The sequence below is a fragment of the Lissotriton vulgaris genome, chromosome 5 (assembly GCF_964263255.1).
Source record: "Lissotriton vulgaris chromosome 5, aLisVul1.2, whole genome shotgun sequence".
Classification (NCBI taxonomy): Eukaryota; Metazoa; Chordata; class Amphibia; order Caudata; family Salamandridae; genus Lissotriton; species Lissotriton vulgaris.
Genome location: NC_141693.1, coordinates 45,251,059 through 45,276,691, shown reverse-complemented (window position 1 = coordinate 45,276,691; position 25,633 = coordinate 45,251,059). Strand labels below are relative to the sequence as shown.

General features: G+C 49.5%; 1 protein-coding gene across 6 annotated transcripts in view; it reads left to right on the top strand.

Annotated features, from left to right (window-relative positions):
• LOC147710099 (butyrophilin subfamily 3 member A3-like) overlaps window positions 1–25,633 on the top strand; it is a 353,872-nt gene that overhangs the window by 323,620 nt on the left and 4,619 nt on the right. The window lies entirely within an intron of this gene.

Below are 25,633 nucleotides of genomic sequence, written 5' to 3'. Positions count from 1 at the left end.
AACATTGTCGTATCATGACGATTTTGGTATCAGCAGACCGGAAATGACGAGTACACTACATACGTGCATTTCCGGCGTGTTCGAGTGTTGGGATCACCCTTAAACCAGAGTTTCCGTCTCGAACCCTCGGGTTCCATTTTGTGAACGCCAGCCATTTTGTGATTGCCCTCACATAGCCAAATGACTAAAGGCCAAGCCCGAGTCCGAAGGACACGTACACCTTTGCTGACTCCTCTGTGACCTGGGCAAGCTGACTCCACTGCCTGAAGCCAAACCTGTTCGGACAGCTCCTTTCCCAGTGGCCGAGTGAGATTAGTATCAAGGCACCACATATCATAAACCTTTCATCGCACACAAACCATGCCTAATCTTACACACACCTGTCCCTGATTCCTTCTTTATGACTCGCTTTACGAGGAGGAGGTTCCCGTTTTTATTGGGGGTCCGCCGATATCTGATGGAAATACTGGACCTTGCTGGGTAATTGATTATGGGTTGGACAAACTGAAATGTAGGATTGCCATCATGACTCTGCTTTTTCTTTGTAGTGAAAATATGTGAATGGTCAAACTGTAAAATAAGGAATGTTGCCTAGAGCAGAATATTCTGTATAAAAGAAGAAGACTGGCTTTGTAACTTTGAGCAGTCTCCTGAGAACCTACTTGCTGTTGTACTTCTAGGATATCTGTTGCTGGTTGCAACCAATAAATGCGATCTTTGATTTCACCTAGAAGACTCTGTGTTTCTGTAGTCCGAAACAGGAAGGACTCGAGGTCTTCGGGTGTGGTCCCCTGGCACCACTGGGTTCTGAAAAACTCAGTACCTCAATTGGCGCCCAATGTGGGGCGATTTCAGCGGTACCGGTCCAAGCCAGAGGTTCGTGAAGAGCTTCGTGTGGAAATTCTGGAGGAAGGCCGCCACTTCATCGACCCCTGCATGTCGACGTAGTCCGAAAGTCTTTGCTGCGAGGTTCCTCACGTCCCGACGGCTACGAAGGACTGCTGCCCTGACTATCGCCCTGTTTTGGACCCTTGATGATTGGTAGAGCGAAACTGTAGACGAGTCTTCTGGTGACATCATCGATACCTCAGTTAAGTATAAGTGGAGCGTCTCCCAGTCCTTAGTCTGGTTCTTAGTTTTTGGTATCCCTTCGAGGATAGGTTTTGTTTGGAACTTGCAAGCGCCAAAACCGAAGGACTCGTGTATTCACGAGACTATCGTATTCGATAATCCTTCGAAGTTTGAAGCTAGACTAGTGAGCGAAGATGCCTGGTTTTAGCAGACTCGGAAATTTGTTTTGTCTTGGTTGTAGTAGGGATTCCCGATTGGAGGACTCGTGTCCGGTTCGTCCAGTTGGAACTCCAACATATGAGCTTTATGTGAAGCATGGCGTAGACCCCATCACATATAATGAAGTATGGATCCGATACACCAGGAAAGATGGTGTTTTAAAATGACCCCAATATGGTAGTTTCAACACCGAAATCTTAGATAATTTGGAGGTTAAACTTTTTAAGAAGAAAGCCCGGCCGGCAATGTTTGACTCTTTCCGCCTATGGCAAAAGGAAGCCAAACAGAAAGAAATTAAATTAGCAAAACGAAATAAGAGAGAAAAGAGTATCTCGATAATGCAAGCCGCTACGCAGTTTAAAGATAACGAAGAAGAACAGGCAAGTGAGCAGTTGCACAGGCAACGTAAAATGGCGATTGATAGATGTTACCCAGTTTTACCAACTGTCCAACAAAATACAGCAAAAGAACTTGAAAAAGATCCCGTAATGTCTCATTTGCTGAGTTCGCCACCCCCTTATGCGCAGAGTGCTACAGCACCCCCGCAACCTTTAGTAGTGCAACCCCCGGTTATTGTTCCTCAGGTCCTTCTACAGCCGCCAGTTCCTTTTCTGCCGGCCCCTAACCCTCTGGTGCAGACTCCTCAAGGGCCGCCGGCCACACCTGCTCCACCTGTGCTCTCTACGACTTTGCTTATTACACCGACTATTTCTCCTAATACTCCCTCTGCTACTGCCTCCACCTCTGCCTTACCTCAACATGTCTTTCTTCCTGTCCTTCCGTCAGCTTCTCCTTCCGTTCGACAGAGAATGGCCAACACTGTTACTAATCTTTTCTCACCTTTCTTCGGGTCGCCTAATACGACCCCTAACACGGAACGTAGACAGTTGCGGAGTCAACTGCCTGACTATCGAGAGAGAGAATTACTGAATCGGTTAGCGCATAAATGGGTTGTCGACACTGTAAGATATGATGTACAGTCTATCGTGGAAGTCTTCCGTCAATGGGAAGCATCGAAGCAGAGATATGTTTTTGAGCAAATGTGTGTTTTTCTCTGGGAAGATTTGGAGGAAAATTATCTGGAATACGACCCGCCTGAGTTGTGCCGTGTACGGTTCGAGTTCTCAGAGGGCATGATCATAGGTCCCGATGTTGAGAGAGCGGTTGCGACATTGTTGTCGTATTGAAGTAAGGCGGGAACTTCTCGGTCACTATTTGAGCGTGACGCATCCGGTAGGAAAAAGGCGCGACAGTATCCCATGAGAGAGGTTCCGCCGGTTTGGAAGGAAGAAGTGGCCGCTGGTCCAGGTAATAACCCACCAGTTGTACCGGCTCACTTTCAGCGTGTTTGGGTATACGTCCCATGGAAAAGAACAGAGGTTTTGGCTCTCAAACAGACGTTACCTGACCCCCGTAAAAATCCCGCAGGGTATTATAAGGAATTATCACAGACTGTAAGCTCGTGCATTATGAATTTAGCCGATATAGACACGTTGTTCGGGAATGTTGTTCCACAGCCTTTATGGGGAAAGATTCGCCACGCCGATCATGGTCAGGAGTTAGGTGATACATGGGTTAATATTGCTGCTACAGATAACAGACAAGTTGGTGGTGCTAAACCCGAGCCTTTAATAGCAGAACTCCCTGGTAGAATAATTACTTATATGAAGACATTAATGCCTGAATTGCGTGTCAATTGGGATAAGTTGTCTGCGTGTAAGCAGAAGAAAGATGAAATGGTGTCCGACTTTTTCATGCGGTTTGAAGAGACTTTTGTAGATCATAGTGGTCAGGATATGGCTACTGAGGGTGGCCAGAGATTGTTCGTCGACAAATTTGTGCATAATTTGCTTCCCAAGTTGTGTGCTAAGTTGAAGGATTCTGAGAGTGCTTGGGCTGTGTCAACGTCAGCACAGATTTTAGCTACAGCCCAGTACTATGAAAATAGGCGCAAAGATGAGTTAGAGAAAGCGGATAAAAAGACTAAGGAATTAAAAACTAAAGTTTTTCTGCAACAGGCCTATCCACCCCACACTAATAATCAGCGTGATTATCAGCAGCCTCAGCAGTATTCGGGAAACTAGCAAAGAAACGAGTTTTCTCAACAACGTTTGCCATATGGGCCCAATCAGTGTGCGTATTGCAAGGAAGAAGGCCATTTTAAGAGTAGTTGTCCGGTTTTGTCTCAGCCCACAAATGGGTTTGGTACAAGAGGTCGTGGTGCTCAACAAACACTTAGAGGTAGGGGACGCGGTACGTTCCCACAGAAGGCACGTCCCTTTCCGCCACAAAAATCAATGAATAGCTTTGATCAGCATGGTAATGCGTTTGGTAGGACGACTCAATACTATGCTGATGACTACTATGCAGACGACGAAGATATGGAAGGTAACGATTGCTAGGACAGCCATAGACGAAGAGAGGGAGTTGTTTCAGTTCCAGTAGATCAGAGTGGACCTTATGTTGAGGTGATTACATCAGGTGTGTCAGAGCCTTTTCTGTTGGATACTGGTGCTACAAAGAGTTCTATTATGCACTCAAAACTCCCTGGCGCACCTTTGTCTGGCAAAATGAATGTTTCAGTAGGTTTTTCTGGCGCCCCGGTTAGGAACCCGATCTCTAGTCCTATGTCCCTTTCTGTTGGACCTTGCAAATTAGAAGCACCCCTTATTCTGACGACAGGTTGTGGTGAAATTTTTTTAGGATTGAATTTGTTGAAAAGATTGTATGCGACATTGTATTGTTCTCCTTCGGGAGTACAACTTGCATTGTGTAAGAAAGTGATCTGTCCGATGTATTTGTCAAAGGATAGTGCCAAGGAAGTGCGGGGTGCGGCAGAACTCTATCTTCCTCGTCATGGCCTCTTCCACCATCAGATACTGTAGAGCAGACTTATTGGCCTTTCGAGAACGACTTTCCATCTGTCCTCTTCCGCTAGTAACGCCGCTAAGGGGCCCTTATCGGTGCACTTGCTGTTGCTGGCGCCTGCCTCCCCCTTCCCGCATTAGTTCCTTAGAAACCTCATCCCGGCAGATTAACGTGTCTGGGGTGAATACTTTTAGTATATACAGCTTAAATGTCAGATCTCTGGTCAAACATCAGGCGGAGATCTTTGATATTGTCACTAATGACTCCCCGGACGTGTTCTTCATGACCGAGACCTGGCTACAGGATGCTGACACTGCGATTTTAAACCTTGCTTTCCCCCCTGATTACACCGTGGCTACTCTTAACCGCGGCTCGAGAGGGGGTGGAATTGCCATGGCAGTGAAACGTTGTTTTCCCTGCGAATGGAAAGAACTAAAACTTCCGGGCTGCGAATGTGCCCACTTTAGAATCTCTCTTTCCCACTGCTACAGCCTTTCAGGTCTCCTAATATACCGGCCTCCGGGCTGCGATGCCGCCTTTAGGGCCGCTCTCCCGGACGTCATTAGCACAGAGGCTCTTGGCTGTGCAAATTTTAATGTGGTAGGCGACCTCAACCTGCACTTCGATTGTACATCTCAACCCTCCATTAAGAGCTGCCTAGCCAATCTAGAAGCCTTGCAGCTCCTACAGAGAGTGTCGTCCCCCACCCATTTAGGCGGGCACACACTGGACCTGTTCTTTACCACCTTAGAGGACATAACTATATGTCCACCTGTCCAGCTGACATGGACGGACCATATGCTGGTGATGGCAACTATTCCCGTGGTAGATCCTCTTTTTGTGACACAGAATAAAACCTCTCTTTCTCGCCAGTGGAGTAAATTAAAACTAGAAGACTTTTATCTTCTACTAGAAAAGACACCCTTCCCTCCCTTTTCGGATGTTGACCGTGGGTATGACTCATTCTGCATCTGGATTGGCATGGCCTTGGATTCTCTTATTCCCCTGGCACGTTCCAAGTGCCGGACTAAGGCCCATAGCCCGTGATACGATGAGACCTTGGCGTCTCTCAAGAGAGAGTGTAGGCAAGCAGAAAGGCGATGGAGGAAAGCCTATGACCCCGCGCTCAAAACCTGCTACCTTACTTTAACCAAGGCATATCATAGAGCGGTCTGTCGAACACGTGCCGCATATTATGCGCAGGAGTTTCGGAACAGCCCTAACCCCTCTAAACTAATCTTCAAGGTCCTAAAGGACCTTACGACTAAGAGGGCTTCTGCAGCAGAAATTTGCACAGACGCTCATTGCGAGAGTCTGGCCTCTTTCTTTGTGCAAAAGGTGCAAGCAATCTATCGCACCTTCCCAACTATCATGCATCGCTCGGACTCAGCCGACTGTCCAAAGGGCAATGATATGACCCTGGATATTCTAGCCCCCCTTTCTGAGGAGGGTTTTGATCTATTGAGCCTAAAAATTAAATCCGGCTCTCCTGCTGACCCCCTCAAACCGGCCCAGTTTAAAAACATGCAGGTAACATGTCGTTCACCTTTGCTGGCCCTTATCAATATGTCACTGGCCTCAGGGATTGTGCCCTCCAAGTGGAAACAAGCAGTAGTCACACCCATCCTAAAAAAGCCTACCCTAGATCCTATAAAACCTGAGAACTATCGCGCCATCTCACTGCTGCCGTGGGCTGCTAAAGTCACCGAAGCCCACGTGAATGGGATCCTGGCCGACCATCTTGCCAAAGCTAACATCTTGGATCCCACGCAAAATGGATTTCGTGCAGGCCACAGCACGGAGACTGCCTTGTTATACATGGTCGAACATCTGCGCTCCGTGCTGGACACCGGACGAACAGCGGCACTCTTGTTGTTAGATCTGAGTGCCGCCTTCGATACGGTGTCCCATGAGATCCTGTTGCGGCGGTTAGAGGAGTCTGGGGTCAGGGGTTTGGCTTTAGGATGGTTCCGCTTCTTCCTTTCCAACAGATCCTTTCAGGTTGCGATACCACCCGGCAAATCCACCTCTCACCCGCTCACCTTGGGGGTCCCACAGGGATCATCTTGGAGCCCCACTCTATTTAATCTATATGTGAGACCGCTGGCTGCGGTAGTCAAACTCTGGGGCCTGACAATGGTGTCCTATGCGGATGACACGCAGCTGGCGGTCACATTAAGTGGGGACTCAGCTGTGGACGCCCTCAACTTCTGTGAGGGGCTACGTGCGGTGGCCAATTGGATGAACCAAAACTGTCTCCAATTGAACACAAAGAAGACAGAGGTGATGGTGATCGGTAAGCAACCTGGATGGTGGAATGACAACTGGTGGCCCCCCGAGCTAGGAATGATCCCTTCTCCTGCTATGGAGATAAAAAATCTCGGGGTCTGGCTGGACCCTACACTTAGTTTTACCTGCCAGACTAAGAGGGTGGCTGCCTCCTGTTTTGGCATAATCAGGGCTATCAGGCCGGTGCTTAAATTCTTCGATGACCCCACTAGACAGCTTGTGGTCCAGGCCTCTGTACTATCTAGGATAGATTATGCCAGTGCTCTGCTAGCAGGTACGAATAAGGCAGAACTTATGCGGCTGCAACGAGTGCAGAATGCCGCCGCAAGAGCGGTATTAGGGTTACCCAGACGTTGTTCAGTGTCCAGAGCATTGAAAACGCTCCATTGGTTGCCTGTTGCTCGGCGGATCGAGTTCAAGGTGCTCTGCCTGGCTTTTAAAATTTTGAAAGGCACGGCCCCACCTATTCTGATGAACCTACTGACCCCATATGTTCCCTCTCGATCCTTGAGATCGATGGGCCAGAATTTGTCTGTTGTCCCACGCTTTCGGTTGAGCAGGATTGGAGGCCGCTCCTTTCGAGTAGTAGCCGCCAATTATGGAACTCTCTTCCTAGTGAAATTCGAGCTCTGGCTCATGGGATGGCTCACATCAGTGTGAAAGGGATTTGCAAGTTGTTGGCTCCAGTATGGCAAAGCGCTAGAATTCCTAAGTGTGCAGAGAATGTGGTCAAGAACTGCATGGTGTGTCTGAAGTACAATCCTGGTAGGGGAACCTCAACTCCAGCTGGTCATTTTGCTCCTCCTACGTATCCGTTCGAGGTTTTGCAGCTAGATTTCATCCACATGGAAAGGTGCAACAATTTGAAATACGTACTCGTTGTTGTTTGTGCCTTTTCAAGATGGGTAGAAGCATATCCTTTAAAGGACAACACTGCCCTATCCACAGCTAAAGCCCTTGTCAAAGAATTCTTCCCCAGATTTGGAATGCCAAGAATGGTCTGGAGTGATAATGGGAGTGAATTTGTGGGTCGAGTGATCAAGATAGTATGTGAAGGGCTAGGCGTACATCAGAAGTTCCACGCTGCAAAATCACCCCCGATCAGCTGGACTAGTAGAATGCTACAACGGCACACTAAAGCTTAAGTTAGCCAAGATCCAAGCGAGCACTGGTCTTAAATGGCCTGACGCTCTGCCGTTGGCACTCCTATCAACGAGAATGACTGTACACTCGAGAGTGGGACTTAGTCCACACGATATCGTGTTCAGCCGCCCGGCCAACATATGGGGAGTGCCAAGGCCCACTAAGTTCAGTGAAATCGAACACCCTGTACTGCTTGATTACCTGTATGAATTGACGGCTAAATTGTGCGTTTTACACCAACAGGTACATGATACCCTCCCTCAAGCTACTGAAGCTCCAGGACATCCTATCGATCCTGGATCCTACGTATTAATAAAGAATTTCTAGCGGACAAAGAATGATGAGCCCCGCTGGACTGGCCCCCATCTAGTACTTCTTTCGACAAGATCAGCTGTTCGAGTGGAAGGAAAGAAACACTGGATCCACGGGATCCATTGCAAAAGGGTCCCTTTACCTCTACCGTACGACCGGTGGACCAAGGAGGGGATCGCTGACTCTGAAACTGAGACTCTGCCTCGTTTTCTGCCTTTCAGCGATGCACATGTGAAAGGAACAACTTCTGGACAGGAAAGCAACAACGTTTTGCAAGCAGCTGTGCCACCGTCAATTCGATTGAACACTACAGAGCCTGAACTCCTGTTCTGAGACCAGACAGCACCTGGAAGAACACGTTATAATTTGAGGCCGAGAGCTATGACTATGGACAAATACATTTTTTCTCTTCTATTCTTGAAAGTACAGCTCTCTCATCTGAGAAACTTGCTTATTTTTTATTTTTCGAACCGCCATCCGGGTTCAGCTGCTAGGGTTGCGGCTGCCCAAGTCTTTGGGGTGCAGCCGAAGACGTTAGGTCAACGGTTCTGGTTGGTCTAAGGGAGTTGCCCTGGACTGACAGAAGCATTCCTTAGCAGAAACACCCTACTGCCGCGGGCAGCAATTATAGAGGATGGAGTTTTACAAGATGGAGAGACCTGCCAAAGAGATGAACTTTAAAGCCAGAATGTGTATATTAATGACAAAGACACGATTTTTGATATTATGTATTTCCATGTTGCTTAGCGTTATGATGTTTTTAAGAGGATATGTGACATTTGCATCCACCACACAGCCCTTACCTCCTTCTACTGTTCCCTCACATTCTTTTTACCCTCTGCCTGAACACGAGTCCGCTAGGAGATCAGAATTTGCCAATAACTCATTCATTCAGCTTTTACACCAACACCAACTAGTGGTGAACACAACTAACTGTTGGGTGTGTGGTCTTATGCCACATACTACCGATAAGAGTATCCCGTACTTGGTTCTACCATTCAGCTACTATGGCTCCTTGTGGGCGTTTCAGACAATGTTCATATATGCCATCAAACCATATCCCCCAAGTTCTGCAAAAAGTAACTCGAGCAACAAAGCGTTAATAGTGGAAATCACCAATATGAGCAGAGACATCGACTCGTATAGAACCATTCCCAGAGATGAGTCGCAAGCATACACTAGATGGAACATAACATGATATAGAGTCGGTCTGAGTGAGAACGAGCAAGCGAAGAGATCTTTCCTGATCTGGATTGTACCCCATCAGGGCCACCTATGTCTGCAGAGTAATGGCAAGAACTCCAGAGCTCAGTTAGGGAAAAGTATCTGTACTGAAACGTATGTTTTCTCATCTCAGACTTCCCCTTCATTCCTAGAAGCTAAGGGTACCTATTTCATCTGCCATGATAGAGCATATACATGGTTGCCCCCTGACTTCTCGGGCACATGCTTCACTTCATTCCTGTTGCCTCCCACCCACACAGCCGCAGCAGATTACCATAAGACAAGGATAGTTAGAGGTGTCGTGAGTAAAGACGACACTGCGGGACAAGAATATGGAGACTTCGTAAAAGGCTTTCTGCCGATTTGGGGGCCTATGGTGAACAGCCGGAACATTCGCCAATTGACGAGGGTGGTTGAATCTACCATAGTTGAAACGGCCGGTGCCCTTAGTAATTTGACTGCTGAGCTCCAGTCTGACCGCCTTATGACTCTTCAGAACAGGGTCGCATTAGACGTCATACTTGCAGACCGAGGTGGGGTATGTAAAGAGATCCAATCCAGTTGCTGCATCTTTATCCCAGACAACGCCCCGACAGTATACCAGGCCATCTCCAAACTGCATAAAATCTCCGAATCCATTCACGTGGATAAAGGAGACTGGTCACTGATGGGGTGGGTCTGGGAACTGATATCCTCCTGGGGATGGAAGATTCTGATAGTCATTGGGATGATCTTAGCCATTCTTTTCCTGTTCTGTCTGTGTGTACAGTGTGCTCCTGCAATATGTGGCCTCTGTGCTACATCGTGTATAAGGAAACCTGTATCAAGAGATGAACTAACAAATAGGATGATACTACAGCGACACCTCAGTGACTTTATGAATATAGACCTGGACTCAGATTAGCATGAGTATAGGTTATTGCCTATGTAAGCGCAAAAGGAGGGTCTGTGGTACTGAAAAATTCTGGACCCATGTTATAAACATTGTCGTATCATGACGATTTTGGTATCAGCAGACCGGAAATGACGAGTATACTACATACGTGCATTTCCGGCGTGTTCGAGTGTTGGGATCACCCTTAAACCAGAGTTTCCGTCTCAAACCCTCGGGTTCCATTTTGTGAACGGTAGCCATTTTGTGATTGCCCTCACATAGCCAAATGACTAAAGGCCAAGCCCGAGTCCGAAGGACACGTACACCTTTGCTGACTCCTCTGTGACCTGGGCAAGCTGACTCCACTGCCTGAAGCCAAACCTGTTCGGACAGCTCCTTTCCCAGTGGCCGAGTGAGATTAGTATCAAGGCACCACATATCATAAACCTTTCATCGCACACAAACCATGCCTAATCTTACACACACCTGTCCCTGTTTTCCTCTTTATGACTCGCTTTACGAGGAGGAGGTTCCCGTTTTTATTGGGGGTCCGCCGATATCTGATGGAAATACTGGACCTTGCCAGGTAATTGATTATGGGTTGGACAAACTGAAATGTAGGATTGCCATCATTACTCTGCTTTTTCTTTGTAGTGAAAATATGTGAATGGTCAAACTGTAAAATAAGGAATGTTGCCTAGAGCAGAATATTCTGTATAAAAGAAGAAGACTGGCTTTGTAACTTTGAGCAGTCTCCTGAGAACCTACATGCTGTTGTACTTCTAGGATATCTGTTACTGGTTGCAACCAATAAATGCGATCTTTGATTTCACCTAGAAGACTCTGTGTTTCTGTAGTCTGAAACAGGAAGGACTCGAGGTCTACGGGTGTGGTCCCCTGGCACCACTGGGTTCCGAAAAACCCAGTACCTCAACGCCCCTGGTCGATCACCCTGAACAGAAGAGGGGAGAGGACATTGAGCAGAATTGTAGGCCAAAACCGCAGCACCCTTGACCCAACGTGTCAAGGTGGACAAGGAAGGACGAAGACCCCGCCCAGAGAGGCCGTAGGTGACAAATAAGGAATCACCGTTACAGAAACCAGAGGTCTGATCCAAGTAGATGTGGAGATCCCTCAGCACATCCAAAGAATGGAAGACCAACTCCTCCGTAGAGGCAGGATCCAGAAAAAACAGGGAGAACAATATCCTACTGGCAGTGGAAAGATGACAACACTTTGGGTAGAAAAACTTACTGGGACAGAGAATAACCTTGTCAGCGCAAAAGGGCAAAAAGGGGGGGGAGACATCAAAACCCCAATCTCACCAACCCTCATCCCAGAAGTGATGGGCACCAGGAAAAGAACCTTAGCAGGAAGGAACTTAAGGTCCACTGAGACCAAAAGCTCGAAAGGGGGACCCATCAAGGCCTGGAGATCCATGGGAAGATCACAGGTCAGCACAGGAGAGTGAGTGATAGAACACTGAAGCAAAAAGCTCCACAAGAGGCGAGCTACCAACGGTGAGACATAGGACACAGGAACCCCGAAAAGCAAGAATGGCAGCCCACTGCGCATGCAGGGAAGAGATAGCGAGCCCCAAGATGAACCCATCCCGTAAGAAGTCCAACACCCTCACAGCCTCACAGGAGGAAGAAGAGAGACCCTTCCCAAGACACCAGGAGGAGAAGTTCTTCCAATGACAGTCGTAGGACTTCAAGGTGGAAGGGCGCTGAGACAACTGGAGGCACTGGGCAACCACAACCGAGCAACCCTGACCCAAGAAACTCAACCTCTCAAGTGCCAAACCCCAAACCGGAGGCGGCGCAGGGAGTTCCTGAGAAGAGGAGCCCGCAGAGTAGAGGGACACAGGGGAAACCTCCAATGGGGGCACACAGACACGGTCAGAAGCAGGGGAAACCAAGACTGAATAGACCACTCCGAGAAGAACTTCCGCCCGGTCCAACCGAATCTTCCGGAGGACCAGCGGAATCAAAGCAAACGGAGGAAAGGCAAACAGGAGCCCCAGTGACCACGGAACGGAGAAAGCGTTGATCGCCCATGCCAACCGGGAGGGAATGAGGCTGCAAAACTGATGAAGAAGGGCAGAATCCTCCGAAGCAAAAAGATCCAGCCAAGGAAGGCAGAACCCGGAGGACAATCCGATCAAACAGATCCGGGGACAGATAAATAGTCACCGAGGAGGGGAACACCCTGCTCAAAGAGTCTGCAGGCCCATTCTCCTTCCACGGAAGATAGACCGCCATCAGAGGCAAGTGATTCTGCTCGGCCCAAAGGCTGATCCTCCTGGAGAGGGGAAAAAGAGACCGACACATGCCCCCTTGATGATTGACATAAGCCTGAACAACCTGGTTTTCGGTCTGCACTGAGACAGCACGGCCCAGAAGGAGAGGAGCAAACCACCGAAGAGCCAACCAAACTGCCCTCAACTCCTTCCAGTTCGAGGACTGGAGAAACTTGAAATGGGACCACCGACCCTGAGCCTTGGAGGCACCCATCATAGCACCCCAACCCATGGCACTGGCATCCGTGGATAACACAACTACATTCTGAGGAGGAAGAAGATCAAACCCCTAGAAAGGGGATGAGGGGACAGCCACCATTGCAGATCCAACTGAATCCCAGGAGAGATGGGAATCAGGGCCTCGCAGTCCAGGGAAAGCAAAGCAACACCAAAGGGGATGATGGACGGAGTGTTGAACAGTGCAAGCTCTCACCCCCAGTCAACTGACCTGAGTTTAAGCCATCATCATTGTTTAGCTCACTCCACCACCCCAGTTCAGACATGGCCATATGCAAATCACTCTGATCCTGTACCTCATGAGAACAGTCCAGTCCGAACTGCCAAGCCATGTCTTCCCTGGACTGGAAACAAGCATCCTGAGACCGGATTCTGAGTAATCAGACGTCATCAGCCAGGCTAGCTTGAACCCAGTGGCAATTTGAGCAAGGGACCCACGTCTGGGCATACCCTGCCAACTTAGGGCGAACAAAGCAAAACCAAAGAGGATGATGGACGGAGTGTTGAACATTGGAAGCACTCTCACCCAGTCAACTCATCTGGATTTAATCCATCATCATTCTTTAGCTCACTCCACCACCCCAGTTCAGACATGGCCATATGCAAATCAGTCTGACCCTGTGCCTCATGGGAACAGTCCAGCCCGAACTGCCAAGCCATGTCTTCCGTGGAACGGAAACAAGCATCCTGGGTATCGCTTTGTTCGCCCTAAGTTGGCAGGGTATGCCCAGACTTGGGTCCCTTGCTCACTTTGCCACTGGATTCAAGCTAGACCCGGACACATTCCTCCTCATCAGGACTGAACTCTCCCTCAGGAGCGTCCAGCGGATCTACAGACCCACAAGGCACCTTGGCAGGAGGTCCAGCAGCAGCCACCGCCTTAATTAATCAACAGGTGCAGGGAATCAAGGAGGAGAGCGGATGAAGAGGCACCCGAGTCCATGACAGCAACTTCGGGGATCAGCAACGCTTAGAAACACAGCAAAATGCCACCGGAACAGGCACTCACAGAGGACAGGTGCATAAGGAAAAGGACCCCATTTAAAACAAACGAAGTCCCCAGGTCCGAGCTCACGCTGGACCAGGAAAAAGGGCCAGCAAAAAAAAAAGCAGCCGGCCACCCAAATTTTTACCCCAGAGAACCAGCAACAACGCGGACCACTTGTGTGGCATGAAATCACCGCCGCAAACCCCGCCCGCTAATTCAGGGCTCAGCGGGACCGTCAGGAAGGAACAGGGCCACGAGACATCCCCCATCAGGTGAGCACAACCGGCACAAACGGCCGCTGAAGCGTACCGCGACCAAGTCAGGCACAGCAGGCAGCACAATTGGAGGGTCCAGGGCATACATACACAAACAAGAAGGCGGCAGCTAAAGCAGGCCGACCAAACATAAAAGAAAATAAGGGAAAAGTAACCTCACAGCTCCGAAAGGCACACAAAGGAAACTGCAAATGAAGAAAAAAAAAGAACAGGATGTTTCTATGACGCACTTCCCCCTTTATTGTCACCTGATGGTGGCGCCATGTTGGGGGAAGTGCGAAAAGCTGCTCACTGTTAAGGAATGGGATGGGAAGACAGGTCGAGGAGGTAATACAGCATACCTTGTAGTAGCTGTCAGCTGCTCTACCATCTCATACAGTGTACTGACCAGTACAGTATAACTTTAAGTACCTCTGTCAATTGGTTATATGATATTTAATACAGTGTACTGACTTGTAAAGTTTACCTTCTAGTAGCTCTGGCACACTGCCCCATATAATACACTGCACTGAATAGGTCACCATGTACCATCTTGTACAGTGTATTGACTTGTGCAGTACATCTTGGAGTAGCTCTGGCATTCTGTAACATCTAATAAAGTGTACTGACTAGTACAGTATACCTTCTAGTAGCATTGTAACTCCATGTGATCTAATAACGTGTACTGACTAGTACATTATGTCTTGGAGTAGCTCTGTCACTAAGTAACATCTACTACAGTGTACTGACTAGTACAGAATATTTTCTAGTAGCTTTGTAGTTACATCTGATGCAGTGTACTGACAAGCATAGTATACCTTCTAATAGCTCCGTCACTGTACCATTTATTACAGTGTACATACTACTACAGTATACCTTGTAGTAGCTGTTGGTTACTCTGTACCTTCTAATACAGTGCACTGACTCATACAGCATACCCTGGAGGGCGTCTGTCACTCTGTACAATATCATGTAGTGTAATTAATAATGCACTATACCCTCTAGTAGCTCTGTCACTCTGTACTATCCAATGCAGTGTACTGAGTAGTACTGTAATTCCTTTGAGTAGCTCTGTCACTCTGTGTCATGAAATGCAGTGTACTGATATATCTTCGAGTAGCTCTGTCACTCTGTACAATATAAGGCAGTTGTCTGACTAGTACAGTACACATCCACATCTAGTACCTGCGTGAATGTACCAATGCAGTGTACTGACTACTACTGTATACCTTGTAGTAGCTCTGTCACTCTGTGCCATCTAATGCAGTGTACTGACTGGTGCTGTATACATTCTAGTATTTCTCTTACTCTGTACCATCCATTATACAGCACTCACTAGTACAGTAAGCCTTGGACTAACTCTGTTACTCTGTACGATCTAATGTAGTGTACTATCAAGTATGGTATGCCTCTAGTACCTGACCCCAGGCCACTCCCCACGCCGCTCGGCTCCTCCTGTCTGCCCGAGTCTCTGCCCCACTGCTCCGCCGGTTCGCCCCTGGTAACTGTGTTCTTGTCCCCCTCTGCACTGCCTCTGCACTACCTTTCCTGGTACTGTAATTGTATTTTGTAATTTGTAATTGTATTTTCGTTATTGTACTGTAATTTCAGGTGCCCCTTGTGCCCCTGCCCTCTGTGCCCCCCCGCTCCCTGCTTCCCACCGCTGCTCCCCCCTCGGCCCCGCCCCCTTTTCCCTTCTGTAACCCCTGCCACTTGCCCATTGGCCGCCCGCTCCCGCATCCCAGCTGCTCCTCCCTCCCACTTCGCCTCTTATAGAGGCCGCGCGCAGCGGGAGCGCGCCGCAGGCACGCCAAAGGCAAGCCCGTCTGCGCCCGTCTGCGCCTGGACCGGGCCCAGCACCAGAACGCCTGGACCCAGCATCCCCCGCAACGCCAGACTGCTCTACGACTCCAGCACCCTCCACGCACTCAACACCGGACGAGACCACCCCTGCTACCGAGCCATCCTGAAGCACACCCAAGGGTCCTTCGCCTGCCGGAACTGCAGATTCACCAGCATCCAGCCTGCCAAACCACCAACCAGAGAACCCAACCACCTCCGCTGCATCCTCCTCAACACTCGCTCTGCCCGCAAGCACGCCATCGAACTCTGGGACTTCCTAGACTCCACCACCACCGACGTCGCCTTCCTGACGGAGACCTGGCTGAACGCCACCTCAGCACCAGACGTCGCCATAGCCATCCCACAGGGCTACAAGATCTCCCGCAGAGACCGCACCAATGGAGTGGGAGGGGGAATCGCCATCATCCACAAAGACACCATCAGAATCTCGACCAACACCGACGACACCCTCAACACAGCCGAGCACATGCACTTCCAGATCCACACCGACCCCAACACCACCCTCAGAGGAACACTCGTCTACAGACCTCCCAGACCATGGCCACAGTTCAGCGACACCATCGCCGACCTCATCAGCACCCACGCCCTTGCCTCCACGGACTACATCCTCTTCGGGGACCGGAACTTCCACCTTGAGAACAACAACGATGCCAACACCACCACCCTGATCGCCAACCTCGGACTCAAACAGCTCGTAACGACACCCACCCATGCCGCGGGACACATGCTGGACCCCATCTTCTCCACAAGCCCCCACGTCTCCTTCAACCACACCACCGAACCCCACTGGACCGACCACAGATGCTTCCACTTCGCCTTCAGGAAACCCACCAAACACCACCGCACCCAACAGCTGCCACACCGCTGCTGGGGCAAGGTCACCAAGGACCCACCCTCACCCTGAGACCACTCGCCGACCCCACTGACCCAGACACCGCCGCGACCAACCTTAAACAGTGGATCAACGACTGCGCCAACACCCTCGCCCCTCTGAAGACCTCAACAACCAACCACACCAACAAGAAAGCCGCCTGGTTCACTGAAGACCTCCGAATCTCCAGGCGCACCTGTCGGAAGTTGGAGAAGAAATGGCTCCAAGACCGAATACCTGACAGCCGCACAGCCCAAAAGAGCACCACCTGCAGACACCACAGCTCATCAGGGACGCCTAGAGGACCACCTTCAAGGACCGCCTAGACAACAACGCACACAAGACCAAAGAACTCTCCATCATCGTGAAAGAACTCTCCAACCCCCGCTCCAACACCAACGACATCCCACCATCAGACCTGTGCGACGCCCTGGCCTCCTTCTTCCACCGCAAGATCACCGACATCCACGACAGCTTCGACTCCAACACCCCCGCACCCACGACCGAGACCACCACCCCGGCGACCTCCACCCGCACTAGTCGCCTGACCGCCTGGTCCAACGTCAACGACGAAGATACCATCAAAACCATGAACTCCATCCACTCCGGATCCCCATCTGACCCCTGCCCTTACCACGACTTCAACATAGCCAGCACAATCATAGCGCCCCACCTCCGAAAAACAATCAATAGCTCCTTTGAGACAGCAACCTTCCAGGAAAGCTGGAAGCAATCCGAGATCAACGCCCTTCTGAAAAAGCCCAAGGCGGACCCCAAGGACCTCAAGAACTTCCGTCCCATCTCCCTGCTCCCGTTCCCAGCAAAGGTGACAGAGATGATTGTCAACAAACAGCTAACCTGCTACCTCGAAGTCAACAACATCCTGGACCCTTCCCAATCCGGTTTCCGCAGCAACCACAGCACCGAGACCGCCCTCATCGCCGCCACTGACGACATCAGGATCCGAATGGACAAAGGAGAAACAGCCGCCCTCATCCTCCTCGACCTATCAGCAGCCTTTGACACAGTCTGCCACGGCACCCTATCAGCCCGCCTCCATGATGCCGGAATTCAAGAGAAGGCCCTGGCCTGGACCACATCCTTCCTCACTGGCAGAACCCAGAGCGTCCGCCTCCCACCCTTCCGCTCGAAACCCACCAAGATCATCTGCGGCGTCCCACCGGGATCCTCCATCAGCCCGATGCTGTTCAATATCTACATGGCACCGCTCGCCGATGTCGCACGACAACATAACCTCAACATCATTTCCTATGCCGACGACACCCAGCTGATCATATTCCTCACCGAAGACCCCCACACAGCCAAAGCCATCCTCCACAGAGGAAGGAAGGCCGTAGCCAACTGGATGAAGGACAGCAGACTGAAGCTAAACTCTGACAAGACGGAGGTCCTCATTCTCGGACCCACCCCATCAGCCTGGGATGACTCTTGGTGGCCCACATCGCTAGGAACAGGCCCGGAACCCACAGACCAGGCACGCAACCTGGGGGTCATCCTCGACTCCACCCTCTCCATGACCAAGCAAGTCAACGCCGTCTCCGCGTTCTGCTTCAAGACCCTCTGCATGCTCCGCAGGATCTTCAAATGGATCCCTCCCGGCACAAGGAAAACCGTCACCCAAGCCCTCGTCACCAGCAGACTCGACTACGGGAACGCCCTCTACTCAGGAACAACAACCAAGCTCCTGAGACGACTGCAACGAATCCAGAACGCCTCGGCACGACAGATACTCAACGCCCCTCGACGCAGCCACATCACCCCCCACGTGAAGAGCCTGCACTGGCTCCCCGTCAACAAGAGGATCACCTTCAAGCTCCTCATCCACGCACACAAAGCCCTTCAGAACACCGGACCTGCATACCTCAACAACCGACTCAGCTTCCACACCCCCATCCGAAGCCTCCACTCAGCCAACCTCGCCCTCGCCACAGTTCCCCACATCCGAAGGGCCACCGCCGGCGGAAGATCCTTCTCCCACCTCGCCGCCAAGACCTGGAATGCTCTCCCCACCAGCCTACGACAGACTCAGGACCTGCTGGCCTTCAGAAGACTCCTCAAGACCTGGCTCTTCGACCAGTAGGAGCCCCCCTCCTCCGAGAGCCTTGAGACCCTCACAGGTGTGTAGCGCGCTTTATAAATGCAGTGATTGATTGATTGATAGTAGCTCCAGGTGTGGCCCATTCAGGTAAGAGCGGTGGGGCAGGGTGGGTGTCATTCGACAGACTACGACAAGGAAAACTTCAATTACATTTTTTATAAATTTAAGTTTACCTTCTCGTCATCTGTCGAATCGCCCCTCCCACTCCCTCCAGCGACAGCTCTTACCTGCACGGGCCATGCCTAAGTCACTCTGTTGTCTAATGCAGTGCACTGTCTAATACAGTACACCTTTTAATAGCTCTGCCACTCTGTTCTATCTAATGCAGCCTAGTGACTAGTAGAGCAGACTTCTAGTAGTTCTGTTACTATTTACCATCCAATGAAGTGTACTGATTACTACTGTTTGCCTCGGAGTGTTTTAAAAAAAATCCGTTTTTATTAAATTGTTTTTTTTTTTACCAATACTCAGCAACTATTCAAACATACATAGTATATCATAAATTCAGTGTTGGTTTTGTAATGGACCACAACAACAACATTTGCATTGTAGCATATATCCGTAGGCAGTGTCTGTTTATGAAGTACATTAATGTATTATCTATGGTCATTCATGCATATCGTTGCCTTAGTGAATAGCATTTGCCAGTGCTATGGTTTGTAGTTGTGCATTGTCTTGTGACTTTGGATGGCGGGTGATAAGTTAACCGGGACAACTTTAATCATAACAGGTGTTATATAACAGGTTCAGAGCCTTCCCCCAATTCCCCCACCTAATTCACTTCATATGCTGGTATGTGTAAAGATGAGTTTAACATCTATTTGTTAATTGGATGTGATTGGGATGCAATCATGTTTGTCACCTACTACTTCTGCTCTGCCTATTCCATTAGGGTTTTTCCTGCTTTTCGTGTGTGCATTCCTAATTTGCAGCGCTATGAACTTGCGAAAGCTCGGTCAACAATCAGGGTCTTACGCATACCCATGGTGTCCTCTATGTGGAGCGCTATACTCTCTGCTTTGGCCCACACGAGCATGGAGTGTCTCCATGCTAGTGTATGAGGTGGGTCCTGGGCCTTCCATTTCCTAGTGATTAGTCTTTAAGCTACCACCATACCCAGATCTAGGAATCTAGAAGTTACTCTATTATCCCAGTGCCTATTATATAGATGTAGAATGTAAGTATGCCATTTAAAAGGAACTGTGTGATCCGTGCATGTGGCCAGTGTGTCTGCAATTTCCTTTCAGTATGTGTAAAGACGGGGGCATCCCCAGAGCATATGTAACAAGTCTATGTCAGTGAAGGTGCAGCGTGGGCAGGTGGCATCTATGCGGTTGAAGTACCAGTTGATTTTACCGGGTGTGAGATATGGCCTCTGTGTGATGTAATACTGGATTTGGCAGAATCGTGTGTTTCTGGTGTTACTCACCTGGCTTTCTAGCACTGAGGTCCACTAGGTGTCTGTGGGTGGGCGACCCATGACTTGTTCCCAGCGGTGTCGGAGCGCCATTAGATTAGCTGCTGTGTGCTGCCTCAACAAGGTTACGAACCACCACGTGAGGTGCCTGCCTTGCCCCATAACGTGCATGTATTGTGTGGTAAGGTGGGTTTGAGGCTCATTCGTTAGGTCGCCCCATCTAGACGCGAGGGTAGTTATTAGTGAACGGTGTAGCAGGAATTGGCCTGGTGGTAACTCGTCTTCTTCTATTAATGTCATGTATGTGATTAGTGCGCCATCTCAGTATCAATCTCCCATGCATTGAATACTTACCTCATGCCAGTTTCATAGTTCAGCTTCTGTAACCATCATTTGGCCACTGAGTGTTCCTTCCAAAGGTAACCCAGGTGAGTATGGCGTGATATGTCGGGTTAGGTACAGACTTCTGCGGAAGCTTCTATACGCCATTTTGAGTAGCAATGTTTCCAGTTGTCTTGTGTTTGCATCGGGATGAAATATCAGCTATGATTGCATGGAGGTGGGACACGTAGTATTGTCACGTTTGCAGTTGGCTAACCATCTAGCCAACTATCTAGCCACCCATTGTAATTGAATGGCTAGGTACTACTTTTCAAAATTTGGGACCGCTAGACCCCCCTGGTCTGTGGGTAGATATAATATTTTAACAGCTACTCGCCCCATATGAAGTCTCTGATTAGTTTCTCCAGTAAGTGGAAAAGCGGAGGGATATATATTGTCAGATTCGCAAAATAGTTTAGGAATAATGGGAGGATCACCATTTTAGGGAGAGCTACTCTGCCTGTCACTGCTAGTGGGAGCTTGCTACAGAACAACATCTGGGAATGGATGGCGGTTAATGCTCCGCCCAGGTTGTCATCAAACAAGTCTGTTGACTGCCTATACACTCTTATGCCTAAGTACCGGAATGTGTCTGCCCTCCACTGTACTCGTACCCCATTGAGGATATATACAGGGTCTTGGTTTGCTTTGTTAAAAGGGTAAAGGAAGGACTTAGCAATGTTAACTTTCAGACCCGAAATAGCAGTGAAATCTTGTAAGATACGTGCTTCTAAATGCTCAGCATGTTCTGGGTGCATGTTCGCTGCATCTCCCACATCTGTCACAGCGCTTGTTTTGTGTCGCAGTAACTGTCTCTCTATTTTATTAAGCGAGTCAGTCAGTTGCCACCGTATGTTCCAGGCAGCACCCAGGCAGGGACCTCTTGCGGTTACTTTGAAGTTGTCCCATTCCAGCAGGGTGTAATCTATAGTGCCCTTGTTTGCCTCAAAGCATTCCAAGAATTCAGTCTCCAAAGATTATCTGAATGCTTGGTCCTCCAGCGCCGCTGGTTGAAGCCGCCATGTAGGAATTGGGGGGCCTACCTCCCAGGTGAGTTGTAGGTATTGAGAATTGTGATCATAGTGTCTGCGTCCTAAGTACTCGATCTTCTTGATAAATGGGGAGAGGACGTGTGATCCTACTATGCAATCCAGTCTTACATGTAACCCGTGTACGACTGAGTAGAACAATTAAAAACTTGTGTTGGGATTGAGGGTGCGCCAAATCGCTTTTAGTGACCAGTGAGCTAACCACTCTGCCAATGCCTGGGCTTTGGATCTTGCTGTGATTCTCCTCAGGGGTGGGATTGATCTGTCTAGGTCTACATTTAGTACAGAGTTAAAATCCTCCCTGTTAGCCACGGTATTCCACTCAATCGAACTCCTCCTATTTCACGTATGGAACCCCGGCTATTATCTATATTAAGGCCTCACGTGCTTGGGAAGAATACTTATTGCCATATACTTGGACCCTCCCCCGTTGCTCCATTTCCATTTGGGTCAGCTGTATTTCCTGCAATAGGGCTATGCTTGTGGTTCTGCGCTGCAGATAGGAAAATATGGCGTATCGGCATGCTTGTGTGTGCATTCCCCTCATGTTCCATATGATTATGTTAGCCCGAGCCATGTATTGGCGGTGTTTTCTCTGTTGTGTGGAAAGACAGGTGCCTGGCGGAGGGTTGGGAGGTCATTGAAAGCACTCTGAGGTCTCCAAACTAATATTGAAACAGGGGGTTTACCTGTATTGTTCATAACTGTAGGAGTGCAAATTCGCTATTGATGTTTGTGCAAACTAGGGTGCCCAACCTGGGCAAAAACGATACTTCTTTGCAACTAGGTATGCATGTGCCTGGTATGAACCTGTGTGTTTTGGCTTTCCCTCGGTGCTCTATCAAGGTAGTTAGTGATCCCTTCTAGTCTGTTAATATGGGAGTTCATGTGACATATTTAGTGCATATGTCAGGCTTCATGTGGTTGTGTGTTTAGCGGTGCGTAGTCTGGCCCCCCTACATACTAACTATGTATTCGTTAGTGCAACTGGTTGGGGCATGTCAGATTAATGTTTATTTGCTATATAGTAACAGCCCTTATGGGCTGGCACGCGGTGCGCTTGCCCACGAACTGCTGAGACAGCACGCTTTCCGGAACTAACTCCCTTAGCCAACACTCTACATATTCCACTGGATTATGTCTTTCTTCTCCTTCAGGAATACCCACTGCGCATATGTTATTGCAGCATGAACGCCCTTCTGGTTCTTCCAGTTTATCTCCTAGCGTGTGCACTCGATCCAGGAGATCCTGCAGAGCTGCCCTATGACTGTGTATAATTGGTTTCAGGTGCATTGAGTAACATTTCGTTGTCTTGAACCTTGTCTGACAATTTACGATGGTCAACTCATAGTAATGTAAAGTCTGATGTGACCTTGTCTATCTTGGACTCTAGAGAGGTCCGCGTTTGGTCTAGTGTGGCCCCTATCTTCTCCACTGCCGCCAAGACTGGGTCCAGTTTAGGGGAAAGACCAGAGTACAGCTCGTCGCTGAATCTATGCCCCTCCGCTTGTGTGGCTTCTTGGGCTTTGGGATGCCTGGTAGCTTGTTGCATATTGGTGCGCAGTCGACCCACGGCCAGATTTTGTGCTGAGGGCATTCAATAGACAGTGCTGGCGCGTGCCTGGGATCTGGTCTCTATGTTGGATCAGTTGGATCTGAGCATGAGTGGTGACGTGTGTGTTGTTGCTATTGTGGAGGCAGTGAAGATGTCACATCGGACCTCACCTCTACGTCGCTCCTGTGGTGTGGATCCTGCCGCCTAGTGCGGGAGGCTGAGATGAGAGGTATGCAGGGTGTCCAGGATGAGCCACTGCTCCCCCGCTCCTGGCTTGTCGTGTATGCTGCGTGATTTGTGCCTGAGCCAGTCTCCGTATCTGTGGAAGTCTGGCTTGGTCTCATTTTGGGCGGAAGGGTGAAATGAGGGGCCCATGGGGTTTCCCAGACGTGTTGCTTCCTCCCTGCACCAGGCCTGTCTTGTTTGTTACTTTTTATGGTTCAGAGCCAGCGTTGGGATACATATAGGCCTGTCTAGGCCTTAATGTATCTCCCCTGAGGGTGCTGATCGCAGCTGTGTGGTGTGCCCCTGCTGACTCCCGCAGTGTTGCCTCCTTAGTCCTGGTGCCCGACCATTATAAAGCCTCTCTTGCTTGCGACCTGAGTCTAAGCCGGACCCTGGATCATTATAGGTCTGATTAGGCTGCAATGTAAGTAGAGGGGTGAGGCGTGCAGTGTGCGGGCAACCCAGACTTCTCGCCGCTCCTCCGTGCTGGGTCTTTCTTGTTTGCTTTGTGAACTGGGCCTGTTCCAGCCCCCGGAACATTACAGGCCTAACTAGGCCCCACTGCGTTTCCCCTTAGGATGTGTGGAGCAGTTCTGACATTCCTCATGTGGTGTGCCTCCATATCCTCCTGCAGTTCAAGCTCGATGTTCTGGGTGCTGAATCACCTCCCTCCCCTTCTTGTGCGCTCTGCTTTAGAGAACCAGGGCAGCGCTACGTGGGCCGTGTAAACTCCAGTGGGGAGGGCCCAATCTCCATTCCGTCCCTATGCCTTGGCCCAGCACCTCCTTCGATGCACTTTGTCTGTTCTTGCAGTGCCCCGAACTTGTGACGGATTAAGGCACCAGGCCTACTGCTCGAGAGCTGCCGATCGCCGCTTCCCACCGGCCATCCGGTCATCGCTCATGTCAGTGATGGCGTGTGACTGCTTTGGTCTTTTACCTGCTCCGCGTCCTCTGGGTTCCTGACTGGCACTCCTACTCAGCGATGTCCTGTATGGGGGTTCCACAATGCCAATGCCTGGGGACATGTCCGGCAGAGCCGGCGCGCCTGCGAGCTCCCGGGTGGTGCAGGGGCAGCTTCTACTCACCACCTCTCAGCCGACGACCCTCGATCCCCCCGGCACTCTCTCAAAGTACATTGCCTGCATTTGGGTCTTTTCCTCTACGTCCACGCTCAACGCCTCTGTCGTGGTATCACCGCAGTCCACTTCTGCAGTGATGGTTGAGTTTTTCGATGGCAAGGCCAGAGGTACTTTCTCACCGCCATCCTTCGCCGTACAACCATACTGTTCACCAGTCCATATCAGCTCGCACTCCGGAGTCTAATGTGACTTGTTTTGTAGTCCGCTGGAGTAGAATTCAATAGTTTTTCAGTATAATAGAGGGTTTGTGTGCAGAGCGTTTGGAAATTGCGTCTGCCAAGTTGGCTGGCTGGCCACTTCCCCCCTTGGAGTGGCTTTATTACTCTGTAACATCTAATGCAGTGAACTGACTAGTAAAGTATACTTTCAAGTAGCTCTGTCACTCTGTACCTTCTAATGCAGTGTACTGACTATTACAGTCCACCTCTAGCAGCTCTATCAAGCTGAATCATCGACGCAGTGTACTGACTAGTACAGTATAACTGCTGGTAGCTCTGTCCCTCTGTCGCATCTATTAGAGTGCACTAATTAGTACTGTATACCTTGGAGTAACTCAGTCACCCTGTGGCATCTAATACAGTGTACTGACCAGTACCATAGTTTTTCTAGTATCTCTCTTACTGTTCAAAATCTAATATAGAGTACTGACTAGTAGAGTATGCCTAGGAGTAACTCTCCTACTCTGTATGATATAATGCAGTGCACTGACTAGTACAGTTAACCTTCTAGTAGCTCTGTCACACTTTACCATCCAATACAGTATACTGGCTAGTACAGTATTCCTTAGAGTAACTCTGTTACTCTGTACCATCGTAAATAGTGTACTGAATAGTACAGTATACCTTCTAGTAGCCCTGCTACTCTGCATAATCCAATGCAGTGTACTGCTTAGTACTGTTTACCTCCTAGTTGCTCCGTCTGAATAATACAGTATTCCTGATAGTAACTCTGTTACTCTGTACCATCTAATACAGTGTACTAATTAGTACTATATATTTTGGAGTAGCTCTGTTACTCTCTGGCATCTAACATTGTGTTTTGACTAGTACGGTATACCGTGGAGTAGTTCTGTTACTCTGTACTATCTAATGGAGTGTGCTGACTAGTACAGTATACCTTCTACTTGCTCCGTCACTGTGTACCAACTAATGCAGTGTACTGAGTAGTAATTTATACCTTGGAGTAGCTTTGTAACTCTGTGCCTTCCAATGCGGTGTACTGACTAGTACGG